Source organism: Gymnodraco acuticeps, unplaced genomic scaffold (genome assembly GCF_902827175.1).
Source record: "Gymnodraco acuticeps unplaced genomic scaffold, fGymAcu1.1, whole genome shotgun sequence".
NCBI lineage: Eukaryota > Metazoa > Chordata > Actinopteri > Perciformes > Bathydraconidae > Gymnodraco > Gymnodraco acuticeps.
This window is the reverse complement of record NW_022989890.1, coordinates 136,893-154,088: the sequence shown is the minus strand read 5'-3', so window position 1 is coordinate 154,088 and position 17,196 is coordinate 136,893. Positions and strand designations below refer to the sequence as shown.

At 39.7% G+C, this 17,196-nt stretch overlaps 1 pseudogene; it reads right to left on the bottom strand.

Annotated features, from left to right (window-relative positions):
* LOC117536393 overlaps positions 1 to 17,196 on the bottom strand; it is a 68,153-nt pseudogene that overhangs the window by 38,369 nt on the left and 12,588 nt on the right.

Sequence of the window (17,196 nt, the reverse complement as noted above, 5' to 3'; positions counted from 1 at the left end):
CTTCAGCTTGTTTGTGATGCTCGGCGGAAAGCAGGTTCATCTGGTCAATAAATAAAAACCTAGACCGTGACTATCGACAGCAAAGTTCATGGAAATGTGTGTCGAAACTGTCTTGATATCTTCGTGTAGACCAGAGTCAAAATCTAAACATGCAACAAGTTTATATTTTTTTGCAGAGGATCAATAAACTGAGAGAGAACTTTTAATAGCCGACTCTGCCACTATCAATGAAGACTGCTTTACAGTATAGAGAGGCAATTACAGACGACTCATACGCATCAAGTCTCATATTCATAGAGAAAGAGTTCTATCTATCCTGACAATCAATTGATCCATATCAAATAGCACACACACACACACACACACACACACACACACACACACACACACACACACACACACACACACACACACACACACACACACACACACACACACACACACACATACACACTACACAAGCCAGGAAAAAGGGAGTTTTGATCTTAAGAGGGTCTCATCCAGCCACCTTTCCCGGACCCCCTGGAGGGGTAGGACACGCATTGCCTGGGGTTGCACTGGGGTTTCACCCAGCCGAGGTATGTTTATCTCTAACATTATCTTCTTCAACACATTCCCTTGTGTGCTTTTCCATAAAACACACACAAACTCACAATACTCACACATTCAGTTCATAGCTCCACAGCTTTCCTTTATTTTCTTCTGTATTGTAGTTTGTTTCATTGATGAAAGCAAAATCTGCAAACAGTTACATTTGGCTGGATCTAGTTTATACAATTCATCATGAAGAATCGATTGTAGGTAAGTGTCGATTGTAGGAACCATCATGCTCATTATACCATAACGGTTATTCCTTATCAAAGCAGCTAAGGTGGAGATTTAAAAAAAAAAAAAAAGACAACAATAACTATCTCCTGCCTATGCTTTGACATAGGCAGGAGAAAAAAAGGAGGATGACCATTAATCTCTATCTTGTTTTCCTATGGGGTTTCTCAATACTCAACAGAGGAATGGCAAAAACGAAAGGAAAGATTTGGAGAGGATGAGTGGGGGAAATAGAGCAAGAAGATGTGACTATACCAATACACAATAGGAGAATAACCAGAGGATACACACTGCAATGGTTGAACACCACTTGCAGATTGCACACAAGGAAGTGGGAAAATAGAAAGAGCAAGAACAGTTGGCAAACAAGTGGTGCGCTGGAGTGAGACAGACAGGAGTGAAGAAGGTAGATCCAAGACAAATGACAAACGGTGAGTGGGTGGAGGAAGAACGCTAGAAAGCCTATGGCACAGACCGTGTGCTGTAAGGGAGGAGGAAGAAGCGACATAGTGTCTTTGATGAGGAAACGCAGGTTAGAAGCAAAAGGACCTATCCAGTAAAATGAGGTGAGAAGAGATTAGGGATGAAAAGGAAAGAAGGTGAAACAGAGGAAGTCGATGGAAAAGTCAGTGGGACTGTGTCAAAGGAGATTAAGTTACAGGATGGAATAAAAAGGACTCAATTGGTAATGGGAGGAAAAACACCCATGACAAAAAAGCTAAAGGTTGGTCTCATCTTTGAGAGTAAGCTTGAAAACAGGGGTAGAAGAATCCAATCTGATCCGATGCTCTTGTCTAGCCGTTTCTGCAGGAGCTCTGCTTTGCAGGGGCATTTGAACCTTGATCTTATCTCTGCTTTCCTCCTTCACTGATCCTCTCCCCACTTCCTGTGGAGACGGAGCATGTGTAACAGCTCTTCTCTGCTGTTGACTGGCACAGCAAAACTGCTTTCATCAGCTAACCCTTACAACTAAGGGAGCAACAACATCGCTGGGTGTTTTTTATCCATGTTTCCATACAGTACATGACACATGGCCTGTCTGATCTAATGTGATCTGTCTATCTACCTGTACGTTCAGTATAAACTTTTTTATTTTTTCCTTTCTTTTCTGACAAGAATTACAGGGTTTTACTTCTCTCTTTATTGCTCTGATTGTCTAGTGTTATTATTATCTTCACACACTTCACAAACGATTGATCATAAATGGAGAAATATACTTTGAGTAAAACAGCTTCGAGGGAGTGAATCGACCTGATTTAAACCAAACTAGTTCAAACTGAATTTTGAAAAATCACAGCCAGTCCCAACCCAAACCAGGTGGGTCAAATCGGTTTTGGGCAGAGACTTAATTTCAGATCATCTGTATGTTTTAGATTTCATGTTTACTCACAATCAACTATTTCGAAAATGATGCACATTATAAATAGGGCTTTCTACAAAATCCTTCACGTAAAGTTATTGTGTAAGAAAGAATACAAATACATCGTTAAGGTTAGACGAAACACATGAAAGATGAACACAAGGAGAGCCTTAACAACACTGACTCTAAATGAGATATGTGCTAAACACTGTCACAAACTACACCCTTATATAGTGTTCAATTGACACCAAACATCAATCCAATACCGCCATTACAGTGGGGGTATTGGATTGGATTGTATGGTGTTCCTGTTATTTTGTCCACCCGGAGTATATTGCCACTCTGTTATTGGTTCATTTGCTCCATTCTTCTGTTCACCAGCCCAGCAAATTGAAATCTATGAAAGTTATTAGACTTCGATCAGTTTCTGTTTTTCATTCTGTGTTGCCCTAAACTAGATTGTATTTCATCATCAGTGCCTGAACGGGTCTACACTAGGCGTATAGACAGAGAAACACACAGAGATACATACATAAAACGTACATACACTCTATTTAAAAAAAACACTGTCCGGGTGAATTTGGTTTAATTCTGTGTTTCAGTTTATCCAACATAAGGTTAAAAGCAAATATTCCCTCTCTTTAACTTCTGCCACTTATCCATAAATATGCCTCAGCCCAAAATCTTGTATCTACGTCCGCCTTGAAGGAAAGCACTTTCACACTGATGCATTTCTGTCTACCAGTCATTCATTCAAAAGGAGGTCTTGAAAGTGAGTGTGTGAGCATGTGTTGTGTGTGAGGTCAGAGATAACCAGGTGCTCACACACCGACACCTGTGCAAAGAGATGAGAGTCTGAACGCAAGCTTTCATGTGTGCTCAACAGATACACTTCCCGACAGGAATCGCATACAACATTCACATGTGCATACACACACACACACACACACACACACACACACACACACACACACACACACACACACACACACACACACACACACACACACACACACACACACACACACACACACACACACACACACACACACACACACACACACACACCGGCACACACACCGGCACACACACAGGTAGAGAAGTCTTAAAGCTTACATCAACTGCTCCTCTGTGATGCTACCTGACCCGGCGATTAAAAGGGATCAGAATGATGATGAGAGAAGGGAGCGAGTAAAAGCTGCTTACTGCTGCTGCTTCTCTCAGAGCGAACCAGCTGCAGCTCGACAAAGTCAGGACCAAGAGGAGCGTTCAGGGACAACACCAGCATCATCCTTTTAACCTTTGCATCAGCACGAACACTCAGACGTAAGAACTAAAAACATAGTGGGTTTCCTACATTAAATCACCTCCATCTGCTGGTCAAATAACATATTGAAAAGTACGACATCCATGTTTGTGTAGCTGTCAGGATTGGAGATTTGAGCGGCGCAGAGCTAGCAGCGTGTTCACTGCCCACTCTGTGTTTTGTACAGTAATGAGCGCTGGGCTGCAGCCAGAATGATGATGACTTTGTTTTTAAGTTAGCTGATGAGCCCACTGATTGTTCTGTCAAAATATGTAAAGTGTCTCATTCAATTTACAGCCTCATATGCTTAAGGGTAGTCATTGACATCTGACTAAGGCAAATGAAGAACTTAAGATCGTTGATAAGCTCAATTTAAAGAGCAAATCAGTTCTAATTTGGATTGGAATAAAATGTAACAGATGCTACATTTTTTTTGAAGAGCAAGACTCAGACGATGAGCATATTGCACAAAGTCAAAAAGTACACTATGTTTCTTATTAGGTAAAAGTGTGAGAGTATTTAAATGTGGTCTGATCGTACTTTCATTATAATTGTTATTATAATTAGGGGTATGATTCACCTACTACCTGAACTAGCTACACAAAGTCAACTAACTTTGCCTCCTGTGTATTGTCAAAACAAATTCTACACACTGAATAAAATGCAACCAACAATTAGGTTTTGTGCATGAGAGAGAATTAAATGTACAATGCTAGTCAAACTGTAAGCAGCAGTTAACCAACCATTCACCGCTAAACGACTGACTGTTGATTTTTTTGTGTTAGAGCCCTTAGGGTCCTCCGAGGAAAACTAATAACAGATCAACACTCATTCATGTTTACAATCCTGCTTTACATAGAGACAAGGAGATGATGATGTGACAGTTCTGTTAATGGTGACACTAATGCTCAGTGATTTCACAGCCATTAATGCTCTTTTTGGATGAGATTTCTTTGAGTATTTTGTTGTATCCACGGCTTTTTTTTTGACATATTTCTTTGGATGCCTATTTCACATCCTTACAGTGACAAACCATTTGCCCTTCCACAACAAATATGGCTTGCTTCAAAACAGTATTTCAGCAGAAATACTTTCCATGACATTGTTTTTCTTGTGTGGGCTACTGAAACCTCTGCACAGGGCACCACATAGACCTAAGAACTATCTCATCTAGCTCCCTCAAACTCATAATACAACAAATATTCTCATAAAAGGCCCAAGGCCAAACAGAATGAGAGGACTTAGAGGATACATCTGGTTACAGTGTGTGTTGAGAGGAAAACGTTGCAATTGCTTTTTGGCTCCAACCATTGGAAAATACGTGTGGTCTCTATGTGCATGGCCGTATCCACCATTGATGTCACCGAGGTCCGGACCTCGGTAATATTTTTCGAGCTGTGTAACAAAACTTGTGAAATAATTACACTAAACGGGGTTCTTTGTAGTACTTCCATTTACTGACGATAGGGGCGCTGCATAACTACGTAGCCTCGATTAAAGCAAACAGAAGAAGACGACATCTATCAACAAATCACCGCAGACCGGACTTGAACCGGAGCAGCGGAGGAGTGATGAGGTATCTAGAGATCTGAGTCCAGCGGGCTGCTTGTGTTTCTGTTCATCAGGACATCATATGAGCAGCAGATCCTGTGTGAACGCTCTACGTTAGTCAGTGGACGTCCGACAACATGCACACTAACTTATATTGCAGCTATAGGCTATACTTTGGTTTAAATAGCGTGAATAAACTAGCTAGAGAGCTACAGTTAATTACATTCATCCAATGTCAGAAGGATTACCTTTTAACAAACGTTGTAATGCTTTTCTTTTATTTCAATTTGAGTAAAACATTGAAGATATAACATTGTTTTGTTTTGTTTTTACACTGACTCAGATATAATGAAAAGACTACGTCAGTCGAAGCTCAGCTTTGGTAAGGAAGAGACAGGACAGGCAGAGAGAAAGAGAGAGAGAGAAAGTGATGGAAGTCAGGGAGGAACTGCAGGTACAGTCACACAAAAGAATGTGGGCATAATAACCCCTTCTATATATCCATCCATCCATCCATCTATCTATATATCTATAACAATAGTCTTCATTTACAATATAGACAATAGGCATAATTGTAAAACAACATACATCTATTGCAGTTATGATGTCATAATAACATACAATTGTATAAAACACAATTTGCTTACATCTTTGTTCTCTTTTGAGAATCAAACAAAACAGATTTAAATAAAAAAAGAATGCAAACAAACAAGTGAAATGAACTAAATGGCTGAATTGCTTTTGATTCACTGGCAGGAGCGACAAGTGAGGAGGAGCAAACAGTGAACAACGAGGGAGAGATTGAACAAAGAGAAAGCGTAGAGGACAGAGAGAGTAATGAACAGGAAGAAGACAGAGAGACTCAAGAACATGGAAGAGAGGCTGTAGGTTATGGAAAGGAGAGAGACATGGAAAATGAATGTTGACCAGTGGCGAGCCGTGAGGGCCTAAGATATTCTACAAAATAATATTTAAAAACATTCAAACAAATTATATATTTTTTAATATATTTTTTTAGTTATATTTTTCATTAGTTTTACCAAAATAACTTGATTTAATTGTAATTAAAATAACATTTCCAAAGAAATAAATCCTTCGAATCTGCCTATTCAGTTTATGTTGGAATGTGAAGAGTTAAATGAAAGAAGCTCGTCTCTGCAAGTTACTGTGAAGAGAGGAGCTGTTGGACGTCCAGGCGGTCCAGCTATGAATTCACAGAGGGCCCCGCTATAGTAACTGAACGAGAGAGTAATGTCAAATGACAGTACAATTGACCAATCATATCTTCCCGCTAAATGGGTGGGTGTTATTATCACGGACTTTATGACAAGTTCCGCCCGCTGTGAAACGTTTCTTGTTTCCATAGCAACAACAACTTCCTGTCAACAGCGTTAACTCGCCTTCAAAATAAAAGCATGCCAAATTAGACTTAAGACATACAACTGCAACGAAAGTAACAAACACAATGCAATATCCTTTTCAATTTCAAAGAACACAAATAGGGTTATTTACAGGTGTTGTTTTGTGTGGTAGAGGGTCGCTTTCATTGATGCGTTTTGCACCCCGGGCCGTTGTTATGATATTCCGCTGAAGTATACGCTGTGACGTAATAACTCGAGGGAAGGGGTGGGGGTCAGAGGGCCTAGGTATAAAAGTCACGGCTCGCCACTGATGTTGACAATGTTTTGTGATCATTTTAGCCTCTTCTGCATGTCCAGATCATTAATAGTAACAATCAACTGATTCTTATTATGTATTACACTTTCAAAATAATTGATGCTGACATTGTCAGCCCACTGACATGGTTTGAAATCAATATATTATTCAATTTGTGACCCCCCATAGGACTTAAAAAGCACCATAACTAGATCATGAAAATCCCAAAAATCTCGGGGGGTATCCCCCAAACCCCCCTAGCATGTTTGGACCTCGGTATTTAGGAAATCCTGGATACGGCCCTGTCTATGTGTGTATGTGAGAACAGCACTCCAGGTAAAAGATAAGTAAATAAAGCATTGCGGGGAAGCAAATCACAACAATGTGCACATTTCACCTCATAAAGCAAAAAAGTGGAAAGATAAGGTTCAGGTTGTTCTTTCCTTGAACTCCATAAACTTTATTCTATGCAAACTATTTCTTTATGCTTGAAGCACACAAGAAGAAGGGTAAGTAGAACCAACAAAAAGCAGATATTAACACTAATGTAAAGTATTGGAGGTACGATGAAAGCTAGGAAACAGAAAGAGAGGATCAATCTGGTATTTCAGTCCAGCCCAGAGTGTTGTGCTGACAGATTGAATGACTGATCATGCTTGCTGTCCCAAGAGCCATCCCGCCAGAACAAAAAGCATTGAGAGAGACAGAAAAACAACAGACTCACCGACGAAAGAGGTCTCTCCCAGGTATCCTCTCCGCCTGAGCACCACCGCGAGGAACTTGTCCTCCTCGTCCACCACGTAGTACTCTCTCTCCAGAGAGATCCAGGCCCAGTCCAGACGGAACTGCTGTCCCTTGAGTTTGTTCCCACCTGCACAAAATACACAATTATATGAGAAAATTAGATTTTATCTCAATACTTTTTTATCTGGTTAAATAAAGGTTAAATAAAAATAAAATACAAATATTAAAGGGTACCTATCATGCAAAATGCACTTTTTAATGTCCTTTATACATAACTATGTGTCCCCTCTGTGTAAAGAGATTCGGAACATTTCAGGAAAAAAGATTCGCTCACTTTTTGTCCTGATCCATTTATATAAAAAGTAGGGCTGTCAGTCGATTAAAATATTTAATCGCGATTAATCGCATGATTGTCCATAGTTAATCGCGATTAATTGCAAATGAATCGCACTTTTTTTGTCTGTTCTAAATGTACCTTAGAGGGATATTTTTCAAGTTTTTCAAATATGCTTTATGCAAATGTTTGTTTATTATCATTTGAACAATGACGAATATTCTCATGAATATTAAACACAACAACCTCTGAACATTCGCGTTATTAACGCGTTAACTTGACAGCCCTAATAAAAACCTGTCTGAAAATGAGCTGATCAGATTCTGGCCACTTTATGATGTCATAACGATTTTTCACCTTATCACCTGAATCTCCTCCTAGAGCACAATTGTGTTTTTTTAACCAAATATCTCTCAGAGGGGCGTGGAGAGGGGCTCCTTATTTTTCATCTAAAGTAACAGACAGAGAATCAGCACTTTTGAAACAGGGCTGAAACAGAGGGGATTATGGGATGCTGCAATGATCTGTTTGGTGTTTGGAACTTCATAATATATTGTATAATAGGGGACCTTTAATACATGTTGTCCATCCTGTTCACTTTCTAAAGATATGTTGTTGTTTCTTTGTAAATATTTAATTGAAAAACCTTTATACCTTCCTGAATTGATTAGGTAATAATGACTAAATTATATTTTATATTAAGTGGGAACGAACTGTCACGATGGAAATAATGTGTGTGTTGGAAAGGCTATTTAACCACAAAAGCTGAGTCCAATATTCTTTTAAAACTCTGAAAGGAAACTATGAGGGAAAATGATATGACCCAAGGGGGCAATTACTGTAAAACTGTAATGAAGAAGAAGTGTTTTAATTATTTCCAATGTGCACTTTGTTCCCAACACATCTGCTGCAGAATATTTACAGATAAAAAAAAGAACACCATACAATGTTATATATTTCTTTATTTACGAGACAATCTTTTTCATGTGCTCTACAATTAGATTCAATTGTCCCTTGGTTTAACTGTATTTTATTCTCGCCTGTGCACATCAACCTGAGGATTTAATGCATGCCAGCCAATCAGTGTTGATGAGGAGGCGTTAGTAGTAAATGATCATGTCGGTGCTTAGCTAATAGAACTTCTCAATAGCTGCCACTCTGCAAGCGGAGAGGCTGGATGATGCTTTGTGTGGCTAATTTACCCACCTGCAGGGGAAAAGGACTGAGTTCTGCCATAATGAAAGGAAATAATGATGGCATTGTAACACTTGAATAAAAGATAAGATGATGGGATCTTTTGTGTAGTAATAAACAATGCCTAAGTATGCATGGCATTTTCTGTGAGTGCTGAACTAACTGTCTGAGTGTTTTGCTGGCAGAGGGAAATGAAGAGGTGGAGTACTGTCGCGAGGACGTAATGTGTAGGTGTCAGAAAGGAAATATCATTTAGTTCTATTGAGCACAATTTAAAGGCTGTTTCTTAAATGCTGGAGCTGTAAGGTTGTTAAAAGCACATACAGCAGAGCATTTCACCTCCATCATTGTAGAGCTCATGAACGGCAGCAGGGCATAACTTTTCAGACCTTGCGCAAAAGAAGGTTGTACCTTTAAATAATCCTGCACTATAACAGTTATATCATAAATAGCATCATAAAGAGGGAAATGACTCCCTGCCCTTCTACGTAGGAATATTGTAAGTGTCCAGCTGTTAGATTCTAGAATACATCTCGTACATGGTAAACTGACATGGTGCTAAAACCTAGCAGAGGTGAAAAGTGCAACGCTTCAACGAGTTGAGGTGAGGACACATAATATAATCAGAGCTCGTTTATCCGCCAAAAAGCCTGAAGGCAAAGTTGACTCTTCACTCAGTGGGTGCAAGTGCAAAATCGCACACACACACCACAGCAAACACAAACAACTTTTCAATCCCAACTCTGCTGCAACATTCACTTTCATCCCTGATAGTAAATGTAGCATAAACTGAGCTCTTAGAGCAGGGGTTCTCAAAGTGCGGCCCGCGGGCCAATGGCGGCCCTCGGAAATGTTTCTGGCGGCCCGCGATAGTTAATGTGACACGCTGAAATGCATGCGTTATATTGTAATCCTCCATGGTTGTATCTAGTAAGAATTAGAATGAGTAGCTTTCCAGCGGTATCTCCTGTGAGACTGTAACCAGGGCACAGCAGCCAATATGGCCGCTCAAAGCAGCTTGACTTTACACTGTGTGGGATTGGTGGATTTGTGTGTCCGTCAAGGAAATCTCGGCCGGCAGCCATCATGATCTGAAATGACCAATGGACATCGAGAAATCACTAAGGACCTACCCACCAAGTAAAAAAAACATAAACCACGTGTCTCCCATCAGTTTAGGTCTGTGAGGGGAGAGAGAGAGACAGAGAAAATGTCTAAAAAAAACTTTACAGTTGCCGACTTCACTAGAGATTTTTTTTCGCTAGCAGCAGTGAAGATAGAGCCTCAGAACCTGAAGTTTTCAACTCTTCTGAAGAAGAAGAATACAAAGACAACAAGGATCCATGTGGACATGGGTAGGTGTAAATATTACAGTAATAGTGTACTGGCAATGTGTGGGGAATATCGCGAAAATGAACAATAGGTTTATTGATATATATTTTTTATCGATAGTCATGAACTTTTTATTGGGACAAAATAGACTCTCCATTAGCAAACGTTTACTCTGTGTTAACATTATTTTGGTGTGTAAAAGTGAGATTACATGTGTAGATGATTAAATTAATCATTTATTCGTCCCACAACGGAGACATTTACAGTGACATGTTTTTGCCATCGATTATTTTATCATACTGTTCTGTACAGATGAGACTTTGTCATAGATTTATTTATATGTGTGCCTGTTATTATTTTACCGTCCTGTACTGATGAGACTTTGTAATCAGATGTAGCCTATGTATATGTGTGTCTGTGATTTTATACTGAATGTAAAGTAACTGGAAATACCTGTGTGTGTGTGTGTGTGTGTGTGTGTGTGTGTGTGTGTGTGTGTGTGTGTGTGTGTGTGTGTGTGTGTGTGTGTGTGTGTGTGTGTGTGTGTGTGTGTGTGTGTGTGTGTGTGTGTGTGTGTGTGTGTTTGTGAGAGAGAGAGAGAGAGATCGAGAGAGACTCCTTCTGTAACCTCCCAAACTTTATTTGTATGTGTGCATTGTTATTTGTGCTTGAGCAACATTTTACTTGAACCTTATTTCAATGCAATTAGTTGTAATTATTGTCCTACACAGGCAGTGTTTATCCAGCAGCCACAACATCCATCTGTGCCGGCCCCCAGGTCAAGATCTACCGTGACTCAAGGGCCTTCACCAGAGCCATCACCACCAAGGACCAGCAGACCAGCATCACTACAGCTGCCTCCACCTCCATCTGCGGCTGCCACCAGGTCAAGATACACCTCAGCACAAAGGCTCCACCACAGCCATCACCTTCAACCCAGCCAGCAAGGAGGTCTCATGGAGGTCTCGTATAGCACTTGTACACCCCACCTACACAGCAGCCCATGCACCATCACCCCCATCTTCACAGCAGCCAGACTCACTGTCTTGGAAGACAGACAAAGACCTTGACACTGTCTTGACATTTATAATGAATAGTTGGTTGAAAGTTCTGATGTTCAATATTGTAAATAGGGAGAATTTCCTGTTTCTTATATTTATATAAATAGTTGGTTGAAAAAAACATATTTATAATAAATTGTTGGTTGAAAAAAAAAGAAGGTTGAATGCTCAATTTGTATTTGTACACATCACATGAACCTTGGTATGTAATATGAAGTCATTATTCAGTCCTGATGTATCTCAGTCCCTGCTGTGGTGAAAGTAGAGTGATAAACACCTATTTCACTCAAAATTTGAATTTAATGTTTTTCATTTTAGACATGAATAACACATTTATATACAGTGTAATTCAAATATTTCACTGCTTTTGTGATCCTAGGACTTTGGTAACCAAATCTAAAACACCAAAACAATTCGATCACATGAGTAAATTTGTGTTTTGAAGATTTTCCAAAAATCAGATTTCACATTTTAAGCTTTTGAGCTACTTATCTCATCAAACAGTGCTCTAAGGTGAGCAATATGCATATATAGCAAGACCAGAGATTGTCCTGAACATTTTGATATGTAACACATGGGGTGCCATGTTAGAAGAAATACATTTAAAAGGTGATTTAAGAAAACATCTAAAAATCGAGAAAATACCCTTAGACTCCAGAGGGTTAAGAATGGTAAAACTGAGCCCCCTGGGTTGTCATTCCTAAATTATGAATGACAGCTTGTGGAAAGTTTGCTAGACTACTGGTTGCATGGCAACTAGGCATCTCGCGAGTTGCGGTAATTGGTTAGTACAATAAAGAAAGGATTTGTTTTGGAATTATTTTGTGTTCCGTTTTTTCTTGGGCGGCCCTCAATCCAATATTGGGTACCTAAATTGGCCCTCACTCATCAAAACTTTGAGAACCCCTCTCTTAGAGTGTCTGTGTTTGTGTGTGCATGTTTGTGTGTGTGTACCAGTCCTTATGCGTGACCTCCCTCACACTAAAGGAGCGGTGGACAGACAATAAGGATCTCAGTCCTCATTCCTCCAGCTTTGCAGAAGGATAAAAGACCTCTCACATGTGCTGACCATACAAAAAAGAAGCTTTGAAATCATCCTCAATAGCGCACAATTCAGTTGTCACCCTCTTTCAAAGGCATTCCTAACAAAAACTTAGCAAAATATTTTTTTCTTCTTTATTTTTACCAATTATGGATCATAGTTTCTCCAGAAAATAAAAAACTCCCAGCAGAGTAAACTTTGATGCTTATGTTTTGAAGGTGGCTTGTGATGTAGGATTGACTTTACATCAAAATCACTGACAGCTGTCCTGTTGGAAGATATTTTTTATAAATTATTATAAAAGATGACAGTCAAAGGGGATGTCACATTTAATGGTAAGCACTTTAATATATAATAGCTGAGCCTAGAGTCTCAAACATATGGTCAAGCCAGATTAACTTTTTCTTTAGCTTTTATTTCAGGCCAACAAATGACTGTATTGATCAATCGAAATGCTCTCGTTAAACCTCCCATTCAGCAAAACAACTCTGATAAATCCACCATCTGCTACCTTCCCAGCACTGTTTGGTGTTTTACCCATTAGTTCATTAAAAAAATGAGCAAGGTTACCATCCAAATATATTGAATTATTCCTTAAGTGGCCAGAAACACAACTCAAAATGAATTATAATGCTGCTGCTCGACTGGCATTCATTTACAAAGACATTAGCCTTGACACAGACATATTTTTTTACAACCAAAATCAAACTTTGCAAAGCAGTTATCATACACTCAAAAAGCAACTTAAATGTCCTGTTAATAAAATGTACTTTTACAAAAAGAGCAATGTAGGCTCTTCTCCCCCAGTGAAGCAAACCTTTCTCTGTAACCTTCTCTTTTAAAAGATATACTGTATATAGATACTTTGTCCCTAGGAGAAACACTACACAGAGATACAATCATTCATTCAAAAGCACATACAAACAAGTCCTACAGACCTTCACATACTGTAGGTCTTAGTATCTGCTATCTGTCTGAAAAGGCTGGCAAAGACCCTCACCCTCAGGTAGGAGGAGGCTCGAGCCTTTCATGTCGAAAACTTGAGGCTATGTGATGTCAAGAGATGTTAATGAGTGTTTGCCAAAGTGAGGTTGAAAGTCCTTCTGAAAACACATTATTGATCTTATGCTAACTTGAGAATGAGTCACATGTCTGCCAAGCCTGTGTGAGTATGCATGAGAGTAGAAGGTACAGCTTAGTAAGCTCCACATTAGGTTTTTAGCATGTAACCACAAATATTACACCATCCAACCAAATCACCATTTCAACCACTTTAATGGTATTTGCAGCTCTGGACATTTGGAGGTAAAAGTATTTCATTAAGTGAAGCCTGCAACTTGATGTTTTACACAATACACTGCAAATTAGTTCATGATTTATGTAACAGCCAACTTATTTCCTTCTTTGGATGATAAAGAAATCAGACTGAAAGGCAAGAAATTCAAAATACAGTCTGTCAATGGCCACTGCCAGGCACAAGAATATGGACAAAGCAGCCATTCTGTATCTGGAGTGAGACCGCAATTTCAAAATTACCACATTAAATCTTCTCTAAGATGCTTTTTCAAAGTCTTTAACAACAAATGTTCCAATAATCATAACTCACATTAATGTGTAGCACACACATTGTCTGTCATTGTAGTGTTAAGAGGGTTTTAAAGTCTGGGGAGAGGGTGCCTATCCTCGAAGAAGTCCCTTTTCTTTGAGACTTTTGTGCTCTTGATCACAGAGATAGCTGACACATGTACTCTAACAGCCACTGCTGCATGCTCAAATTACATTACGAAAAACATCACCGGATAAATAAATTACATTTTCTTACTGACTTAATTATTTATTTGACAGAAATTAGAGGTAAAGCTCTTATTTTAAGGGCGGTCTTGACTTTCTCAAGGTTCAGAACTGCATGTCTGGGACTTCACACCAAAAATCAAAGGACATTTTTCACAGCAAGGCGATGCCGTCTGCTGTTCAGTTCATTTATACTGCTGCTGGCGGTGTGGCCCTTCCCTCACTGTTACTTCTCCATCTGCCTTCTGCACTCCTTTGTATGCGAGTCCCCAAGTCCCACTGCAACTGGCAACCAACAAACCCAATGATCTCTCGCACCATGGAAAGCTTTCGAGAAACATAGGCCAGAAAGCAATCGCTAAATCTGCTATTTATTCAGTTGGCAACATGCACATTTTTAGAAAGGAAAAGGCACTGCAACACTCTTTCTGTTAAACGAGATAACCAGTTGTGTTGTTATAGAAGCCCATTGACTATCCATCTGACAAAAGTACCTCTCAAAATAAATTGTGATGGTTTACAAATACAACTATCTTACTCCCCTTAAGGAATTATTAATAGCCGTAATTTTATCCTGACAGACGCATGGCAGACACAGACGCATGGCAGACACAGACGCATGGCAGACACAGACGCATGGCAGACACAGAACAACTGTGAGCAACTGGTGGCAAAGAGGATTTAAAGATTGTGATTGGTTCTGCACTCAGCTGTTTCTTTCCTATATGAAGAGTGTGAGGCCATGCTTGAATCATACTGAAAAAGCAGGTAATTTGACAGGTCTTTTAGCAGAAGCCTTATCTGGTATCTGTGTATATATGTGTGTGTCCCACTACATTTGTACTTAGCCCAAGGCAATCAGCATGATGCTGGAAATCTCCTGAGGTGTGGTGAGATATCAGTGGGCTGACCAAGAATTCATGGCCCTGGGCGAACACGAGTATTAAAAATGCTGCTCAAATCGAGGGTAAGTTGAAGCCAGCGCGTGTGAGCGTTCTTTGTTGTTAATTTACCAGGATCAAGTACATCTTGACTGTCGGGATTGCTGCTTTAGATGTTTGTTGGTAATTATTTCCACTTCTCACTGCATTTGATCAATACCTCCACATGATGTCAAACCAAATGGAAGAGCAGATCTGGTGTAGGAGTATTTTACACTGTATACTGTGTGTGTGTGTGTGTGTGTGTGTGTGTGTGTGTGTGTGTGTGTGTGTGTGTGTGTGTGTGTGTGTGTGTGTGTGTGTGTGTGTGTGTGTGTGTGTGTGTGTGTGTGTGTGTGTGCGTGCCTGTGGGCAACACAAGGAAGTGAAGGGGACATAAATTACCTCCATCGCCCACCTTAAAGAGGTGGAACAGAATAATGTTTCCTCCCTACATTCAATAGCCACAAGGCATGACTAGAAACACCTTAAGCGACCTTGCACATGAAACCATGAGAAACTGTCATCTGGGGCAGAGAATCCTCACTCCTTTGAAGTTTTGGTGATGCACTTAATAACCGTGAGGTTTTTCACTGATGTCTACAAAGACTAATACGACCCTGGGCATAGCTTGAAGGGAGAAGGCTTGGGGACAAAGACATGGTGGATCCTGAGGTGTATGCGTGCGTCTGCAGTTGTGCATTCGTTCCTGTGTCAGTGTGTAAACGCTTGCATGTCTGTGTGTGTGTGCTGTGTTTTAGATGAATGATAACACCTAAAAGCAATTGTTCTCCTGCAGGATTGTTGGTGCTCATCACTGAGACAGAACTCCAGCCCGCCTATCACTCCAGCTTCAAGTCTCCCCATGCCAACAATATAATATTTAACAGAGGGATGCGTCTAATGTATCTCAGGATGGTGACTGGCACTCCTGAAACAAACTGTCTGAGGCGAGCACAGAGACGATAAACTAGATTTGAAGTATCTGGTTTCTCCTTCCCATGCTCTCATTTCCCTCTATTATCTCCTCCATATCTCATAACTACAATAGATTTTTCTGGAAAATACACATTTTTAATTCAATTAAATGTTTTTTTATTGTAGGGGTTTCAAATTAGAAATGATAACGCGTTTACAAGAGCTACAAAGTACTGTGCATTTTTTAATTGCAATGAGAGCAGAAAATAAAGTATCGATTCACATTGTTTTGGTAATGTGACTTAATACAAAATTGAAGGTCAATTAAGACACATTAAAAATGTAATAGCAGACAGTAAGAATGACTTGCAAAGGCTGTAAAAACGGAACAAGACTTGACGTAAGCAACAGTTTGTATATAGATAATCAAACACCATATAATAAGGATGGACAGGGTGAAAATTTGAATAAAAAAAACGTAATAACTCTGTGAAAAAAGGTATCCTAAGAGCCTAAAGATGAGAACACACAATGCTTATAGTCCTGAAAAATGTATTCTCATAGTAAAAATGTAAATGAGAACATTTCAGTTGAAGAATAAGTGTAACAAATATGCAGCTTTTTGTTTATTCTAGAGATTAGATTATGTTTGGTCATGCTTGTGTGTTTACACAGCAAGCGTTGGCTGTCAAGCATAGAGACATAGAGTCAAAGACGATTAGCATGATGAAAAATCTCTTCAACAAGTCTCACAGTCTCATTTCAACGCTCTAATGAGATGCAGATCATCGCGCGCGACATTCGCAACTGCAGAATGTGCTGTAATCCGACAACAGAGAAATCCATCAGCGCCAAGGCTGACAGACAAACACGGCAGGCGGGAACAGGCAGCAGGAAAAGACAGCAAGGGTGTGACAGTAAAACCAAATCCTGATGCCTGAGACAGAGTCGAAACTCGGCATAATAAACTGAAGCATACTTTGAGATTAAACTCAGCGAGACAGGATGGCAAAATACTGTGCGTCAAGAGAAAAAGAGGACATTGATAGGCGGTGAGACAGACCACAATGAAACTAGAATCAAATATATAATGACAGAAGGGTGTTTAGAGGAGAGATCTAAGACTACGAGTGTGAGAAAGGAGAGATGAAGAGGATGAAGA